Below are 8156 nucleotides of genomic sequence, written 5' to 3' on the forward strand. Positions count from 1 at the left end.
TATGCTTATTAGATGTATGCTCTTTAAGGTGCTTTTTCTTAGAACACTGTCTCTCAAATCCTAGCCACCATTCTGTCAGAAAGGCTAAGCCAGCCTTGCAGAGAAGATTCAGTTAGAAAGAAATGCCCAACCAGCCTCTAGCTGTGCCGGCCATCCCTGCCAAGATACCAGATGTATGAGTGAAGCTATACTGGACCTACTAGACCAGCCCATTCACAAGCTGGTACCACTGAGTGACCTCAGTCAGTGCTCCTTAGAGCAGAAGTGCACAGCTGAGCTCTCTTAAATTCCAGATGCACCAAATTAAGATGCCATCAAATGGCTACTTTTTAAGCCAGTGAGTTTTGGAGGTAATTTGAACAGAGCAAAAGGGCCAGATTAAGGCTAAATTCAGAGAAGTAAATCCCTCCTGAGAGTTTAAAAAGTTTACGGACAAGAAGTTTTCATCGAAGGTAAGTGGTGCTAGACAGGTTTAACGAATATTTCAAGCGTGTAATCTCCTTATGTATCTTGCGATTGATGAATGTATAGAGCTGGCAATAGAACATTATGGCATAGAACATCATTGGAAAGGTGGTAAAATGAGGAAACAAGGTTATTGTGTTAGAAGCCCAGGAATGACTGTGAACTGATCGTGCCCTGAACAGAGCAACCATCTGCCTCCAAATGACCCCACACCTAACAGCCTGCTTCACAAAATGTAAAAGAGAATCAGTATTGTTTATTCTTCATGCTAAACATTTAAAAATTACTATTTATAATAAAGATGATTTTTCTCTCTCAAATGCCCCTAAAAAAGAAAGAAAAGATTACTATCTGTTATTCTAAGTTTCTCTCTTTAACCAAACACTGCCTGCTGCTTATAATTTGCAGTTGATTTCAGAGTTTTACACACTGAAATAGAGGATAGGGGCACCTGGGTGGCTCGGTAGGTTAAGCGTTTGACTTGGGCTCAGGTCATGATCTCATGGCTCATGAGTTGGAGCCCTGCCCACGTCAAACTCTGTGCTGACAGCTCAGAGCCTGGAGCCTGCTTCAGATTCTGTGTCTCCCTCTCTCACTCTGCTCCTCCCCCACTCATGCTCTGTCTCTGTCTCTCAAAAAATAAAATAAAATAGAGGATAATGTTGTCGTATTTGAAAGGGGACCAAGGTTGCATTATCTATTGCCCTTACCATTATAAACAATCAACCAAAAGAAGAAAGAGAAGGAGGAGGAAGAAGAAGAGGAAGAGGAAAGTCATCCAAGGTGTAAATACTTGCTTACAAATAATATTGCGTGATTCTCTGTAGTTTTTCAAATCCTTGTTTAGAAAATAAACCTTGAACCACTGGCTTTTCCATTCCCGCCCCTCCCCATTTTCAGTGCCATACTACAGAAGTAAACCATGAGAGGTCCAAAAGCAATTGTTAGCATAAAGATTGAGTACGAAACAAAAAACTCTAAACATGCTTTGAATACTATTGTAGAACTAAGATACCAGAATCTAAAATATACAATGCACACACATACATGCATACATACATACATACATACATATATACATCCATCTCAACAGGTATCATTGTTGAAATCTTTTTTTCAGTTGATATCCACAGATCTCAAAGACTGTGTTCATTCACTCATTTGCTCTTATAAACATTCATTTAACAAATGTGGATTGTCTCCAACATGCCACACTCTATGCCGGATGCTGAGTACACCATGATGAGCAAGACAGACATTGACCCAATTCTAGATCTTAAAATCTGATGGGTAGACAGAAATGAAACAAATAATTAGGCAAATTTTGGTCATAATTTTTGTCATCATTTGGGTGTGATTAATCAAAAAATCTGTTAACCAATAGCATACTATAAGAAGAGCGCGAGAACTAGACAATCAAAGAAGGCTTTCTCGGGCAGAAGTACAGATTTCTCTGTAGAGAAATCTCTGGACTTTGGCTTCATAACAGCCAGCAATTTCAATTCATTTCTTCTGTTTTCCCTTCTGTCTTAACTAGAGAGGCTACAAGGGCTAGACTTTCAGTCCAGGCCTCCCACGCGGCTAGGGATAGCCATATGACTCAGTTCTAGCCAAAAAGACATTAAGGGACCTTTGCTAGAGTCCTATGGGAAATATTTTCTCTACTTTGTTGAGTTAGATAGGTGTAAGAGGGGAGGTCTCACTCTACTCTGGCCTCCCCTTATTTGCTGATTTTGAATTCAGTTGCCACAGGAGATCACCATTTTGCAGCCATGAATGGAAAGGAAGGAGGATTCCATCAGTGGTGGCCTAGAGCCCCGATATTCTTGAGCCACTGAGCCAGCAATAGACGTCTTGCCGTGTGCAATAATTATGTCTTAATTATTCTAGATTGGCTGTTGTGTTGCTTGGAGGTGAAATCATCACTAGTTTCCGGCTTCTCAGAAAAACAATGATCTTAAACAGAGCTTCCTGAATTACTAAAATATCTACCCTATGCTTTAAGCAAACCCAGCATCTTATTCACATCTCTCCTACGGCATGTACTTCTCCATATTGTATATTGCCATTTACATAAGTTTCTATGTTCCTCTCGTAAGCTACCGTCCTCCAGGGCAGGAATCGTGGCCTGGTATTCTTGATATCTCCAGGGCCCCGTAGGGGCCTCCTCGGGCTGTTACAACTCGGTCAGTAAGTGCTCAGTAAATAACCAGATTAAGTGACGGTGGTAGTGGGGTGGACCTTGGTGGTGGTAGATAGGGTCCTGGTGCAGCTCTGACGATAGATTTCGGTGGTGATGTTGCTGATGGTGGGGTGGCAATCCTGTCAGTGGCGGGGCGGGGGGGGGGGGGGTCGGTGTACAGGTTTGGTGACGATGGCCGTAGCAGCACTAGCAATTCTGGTAATAACAGGTGGTAGTACTGTTGAGCCTGGACTGGAGGAAGTGGTGTTCATATTATCCGGGAGTGATACCATTTTGATAACAAGGGAAAGCTTCATGACCCTGATTTTCAGTCTATGCCACAGTTTGGGGCAGGAAACAGTATAGGGTGGGTGGATTAGCAGAGGCTATTAGAAATTTTGTCAGCCCCAGAAAAGATGGCCTCTGGAGTGTCCTTCCAGCTGATTCCCCCAATGCCTCTTTGCCCCAGGACTTACGTTTTTCAAGGAATTGAGCAACCAATATAAAAGAGAGATAAACAGTCACGCCCAAAGTGACTTCCAGCTCCTCATTGTCTCATGCAAAGAAAAGAAATTCAAGGAAGAGGGCTCCTTCCAAAGAAAACATCCTGGCACCCAGGCAGCCTGCTCCTAGATCCCCAGTAGCCAGCAAGCTGACTCACGGACATTTGTGCAGCTCCCTGGAGACAATGAATTATAATAAGGACATTCCAGGCAATCAAATTACTGGGGCTGGTGGGGGGTGGGAATGGAGGTTGCCCACATAGGTCACTTTCTAGAAAGCAGGTTCTGAGAATGTCTGTCTGTGTGCCGAGAATGAGATCTCGCTCTTCCAACAGGGTATTTTCTGCCCATGATATACATAGGCTGAGGGGATTAAAATGCATTGGGTTTAGTTGGAAGCTTATTGTACTTAAGTTCACAAAAATTAGGAACTCATCAAGCTTATTTACTCTGCACTGTATTTAAACCACCTCCCTCCCGCCTTTGTTCTGTAAATAACTATTCCCAAATCCAGACTGCCTATCGAACAACAAACCAATGATTCAGTTAATAATTACAAACCCGAACAATTCGGCACACACCCACATACCAAGGAACTAGATATCACTTGCCTGGAATATTTAACAATCATACAAAAAAGCAAATGGGGCTACCTGAACACGACAGTCATGTCGGGAGCCGTCGGAGAAGAGGTAGGACAGGGAAGAGTTTTGGGTTTTTGAATGAAACCTCCCCTAAGCATTCCAGTTGGTTCTTTCCCACACAACCTCAAGCCTACATCTCACTGAAGTATTAGATCCGTTCACTTCCTTGTGCTTTGCTCCAAGAATTAGTGAGTCATGTTTTAAGCACAAATTCTTAACATAGGTGCTACCGGGGAACAAAGGAAAACAAAACGCCTCATTCTTTTATTCATCCTTTGAAAGGAAACTCATGGCGGAAACATTTGTATAACATTCCATTTATATAACAGGAGACCTATCAGCTGAAGGGAAGAACATGCGGCTGAGGAAGGGGAACATGTGTGTTTTCTTTTCACACGGCTGCACCCCTCCCAGCCTAATCAGTTCCTAATGCCCTATCACAGATCCCAGGCCAGCAAGGAAATGCGAGGGCCCATCACAGGAGGCAGGGAGGTGGAGGGGAAAGCAGCAAGAGAGCCGGAGTCATTCAGCAGGGAGTAGGAAACGGTTCAGTGGAGAGATTGCAAGCATGGGCTCCAGAGTCCCAGAGTCAGGCAGCCCAGGGTCAAACCCTGCCCCTTATTGTGTGGAGCCCCTTACTTGGCCCCAGACTGCCCAGGCTGTGTGGCCTCGGGCAGTTTGCTGAACATCTCTGTGCCCTAGAGTTGTCACTGGCAAAAGGGGTGGAAAAACCCACTTCCTATATAATCTATGCGAACCTGCGCCTGATACATAAATTAAGTTCAGGAAAGTCCCTGAGGTTCAATTCCGGCTTCTTCTCTTGGACCGGTCATCGTACCCGTGGCTTCAATTTCCTCACCTTGCTCTGGACCTCGTATACTCAACTTGGAGGGGCAGAATACAAGAATGTTCTGAAATGGGAAGGCACTGAGCACGAGCCATAGTTCAGACAGGAATCCTCAGTGCTTCATGACCATACAAGGGAAAGGAATAAGAATAAAGATTCTTTGAACTTCTTACAGCCCTGTATCTTGGAAATGTTGGAAGACACCTTTATTTTATTTACCATCTTCGAGGTACTTTATTAATGCCCAATTTTTCTTGAACCTTTTCATCGTGGATGATATATTAGACAGGGCTCTGGATGCACACAGGCAGGGTTTTTGTTTGTTTTGTTTTGTTTTGAAGTTTATTTATTTATTTTGAGAGAGAGAGGGGGAAATAAAGGGAGAGAGAGAGAGAGAGAGAACACACGTGCATGCTCATGAGCGCAGGAGGGTTGGAGACAGAACCCCAAGCAAGCTCCTTGCTGCCAGGGCAGAGCCCAGTGCAAGGTTTGAATCATGAAATCTTGAGATTGTGACCTGAGCTGAGATCAGGAGTCTAATGCTTAACCGACTGAGCCACCCAGGCTCCCCCAGGCAGGGTGTTGATTACAGATTTTCCACTATGTGCCCTGGAGCAAGTGAAGCCGAACCTTCTTTTTCCCTTCAGCAGGCTTGCCAGGGTTAATGTCAACCTTTGGTCTTTTCAAAGAAAAGAGCTAATTGGTCTTTTATCTTTTCTACTCTATTGTTTCCTACATCATGAATTTCACAGACTGCGTGTGTCAGTTCACACATTCTCATGATTTCCTTTACAACTCTTTTTCTAGATTCTTCATTGGAGTCATTCACTTCTTTTCTTTTCTTTTCTTTTCTTTTTTTTCAATGTTTATTTATTTTTGGGACAGAGAGAGACAGAGCATGAACGGGGGAGGGGCAGAGAGAGAGGGAGACACAGAATCGGAAACAGGCTCCAGGCTCTGAGCTGTCAGCACAGAGCCCGACGCGGGGCTAGAACTCACGGACCACGAGATCATGACCTGAGCCGAAGTCGGCTGCTTAACTGCACCACCCAGGCGCCCCCATTCACTTATTTTCAATAATAAAATAATGGGGCGCCTGGGTGGCTCAGTTGGTTAAGCGTCCAGCTTCGGCTCAGGTCACGATCTCACAGTCTGTGAGTTCAAGCCCCGCGTCGGGCTCTGTGCTGACAGCTCAGAGCCTGGAGCCTGCTTCAGATTCTGTGTCTCCCTGTCTCTCTGCCCCTTCCCCGCTCATGCTCTGTCTCTCTCTGTCTCAAAAATAAAAACATTAAAAAAAATTTTTTTAAAAAATAATAAAATAATTATAGCAGTTTTGCTTACGTTTCTCTAATTACAGGTTTACATCCAATAGGTTTTGATAACAAGAAATCATCTTTTCATGATTCCTAGATAAGCTTTCATTTCTATTTTTATTTCTTCTTTGCTCCCATGCTTATTTTGGAGAGGATTCTATACTTTCCTAGTGGTTAAACTTAACAAACAAACAAACCTATTTGCTTTGTTATTCTCTTTGTTATGCATATGAACTTTTGGTCCTTGATTCTTAGATTTACTTTAAAAAATCTCTATTTGGGGGAATTTAAAAACTTCTATTTTAAAAACCTCTATTTGGGGGAATTTTTTAAGGATTTTTTTTTTTTATTGTGACCTAACTACAATTAACTTTTTACAATTGATCCTTGGATGTAAGCAAATGATTAATATCTTCTGTTTGTAGGCTCCGTTCATATATTAAGTGAAACCCATTTGGATCACTCAAATTGTCTCTACATTTCCAGAATTTTTGTCAGATTTTTCTGTCACACTCTGAAACGGGCAGCTTGCCTGCTTATATTTCTAGGAGGGTTTTCTAATTTGAGGCAAAAAGGTTTAGGACATCTTGGATTTCTCAACTCACTATTTCATAAGAAGGCTCTGCTTGAATGCTTTGGACTGTGAATTCATCTTTTCCTGATTGACCCTCTCTCTGAGCCTCAATTTACTCATCCATAAAATGGGACCAATGATGCCTACACTGCAGAGTTGTGGTGAAAATATACAAGGAGAGAAAACACTGTGAAGTACCCAGGATAGCGGCCACCGTGCAGTACACGTTAACCCATTTCAGCTCTCTTCGTTCCTGCTCTGTAAGTTCTCTGTCTCGCAGTTGGAAACATAAAATCTTGGAGATGGAGAAAGGTCACTTGATTTCTGTTGAGGAGCCCTTAGAGACCAGATCATTGGGATTCTTCTTTCCTAGTAACTTCTGGGCTACAGGTTTGAAAGAAGAATATAACATCATTCTACACAGAAGCTTGGAAAACCGGTGTTCTGAGCCAGACCAGAAGGTGTTCTGGGAAATAATATAGCCATTGTTCTCCAGAGTCTTGTTCTGATAGAGCAAGGATGCAGTGGTATATCTGGGGTAGCTATGGATCCTGGGATTTCCCCTTTACCACAAAAGAGATGACGTAGGTGTGAAATTCCAGGCCTCTTGCCAATCTTTTGCAACCCATGCTTCCTTTCTTCTCTCCACTGGTTTCTTCAGATTCCACCTCTACAGCCCACCTGGCTTGGAGCACGGATGCCTTCCCAAGGCTCCCTCCTTAAACTTCCCAGCAGCTCTGACTGCACCAAGGGAGGTAGACTCACTGTTCTGGAAAATGAACTAAAACCACGCACAATGCTTATCAATAGCCGAGAAATTCTTTTGAGGGACTTACCCAACAAATGAACCTCTACGTTTTAAATTATATGCCTTTGCTCATTAAATACACACTTAGCTGCTTGCTCTCTCTCCTTGCCTTCTCCCATAAGTGTTTGACAAAATGTTTTCTTTTCCTTGGGACTTTACATACCTTTACGAAGTGACGTCTTTTAAGAAAGAAAACTTGGCTTGGTGCAATAGGCACATTTTTTAAACAGTTCAGTCGGCACCTGTGTATATCACCACCCTGCGTTTTCACAAAAAGCCTGAGAGAAGATGATCGTTGTGTACCTCTCTGAGGACAAAACTGGGGCTCAGAAAGTTAACCCACCAGAGGTCTCACCTGGCAGATCTAGGAGTCTAACCCCTTTCTGTTAGGCTCCAAACCATATTTTTCCCATTGGACTGTTCCACCCTCCCACGAAGTGTCCCTGTGCTTTAGGGGAGCCCCAAATGAACGTGGAGGGTTTTTCCTGAGTTTCCTCTAGTTAGACTTGGTCAAGGAGCCACTTCTCCAGCAATATTAGAGTAGGGGGGGGATCCCCTAAGTCATCTCACCCCTTTAGGAAAGCCACTGATGGTCTTGTGAAAATCAGTGAAGGCAAGCCACCCCAGAATGGACTCAGGAGGTTTGGCAGGGGGGGTGCTCTCATGCCCTACCTCTGCCAACCACTTGCAAACCCAATGGGAAGACACAAACCTTGCATATGGAAACTACTGGGCTATCCCAGCCAGAGGAAAATGCCTTGCCTCCTCGCTGGCAACAGCCCAGCCAATGAGAGAGCATCACAATTCAGCCAAAGAGAAG

Source organism: Prionailurus bengalensis, chromosome F2 (assembly GCF_016509475.1).
Source record: "Prionailurus bengalensis isolate Pbe53 chromosome F2, Fcat_Pben_1.1_paternal_pri, whole genome shotgun sequence".
Lineage (NCBI taxonomy): Eukaryota > Metazoa > Chordata > Mammalia > Carnivora > Felidae > Prionailurus > Prionailurus bengalensis.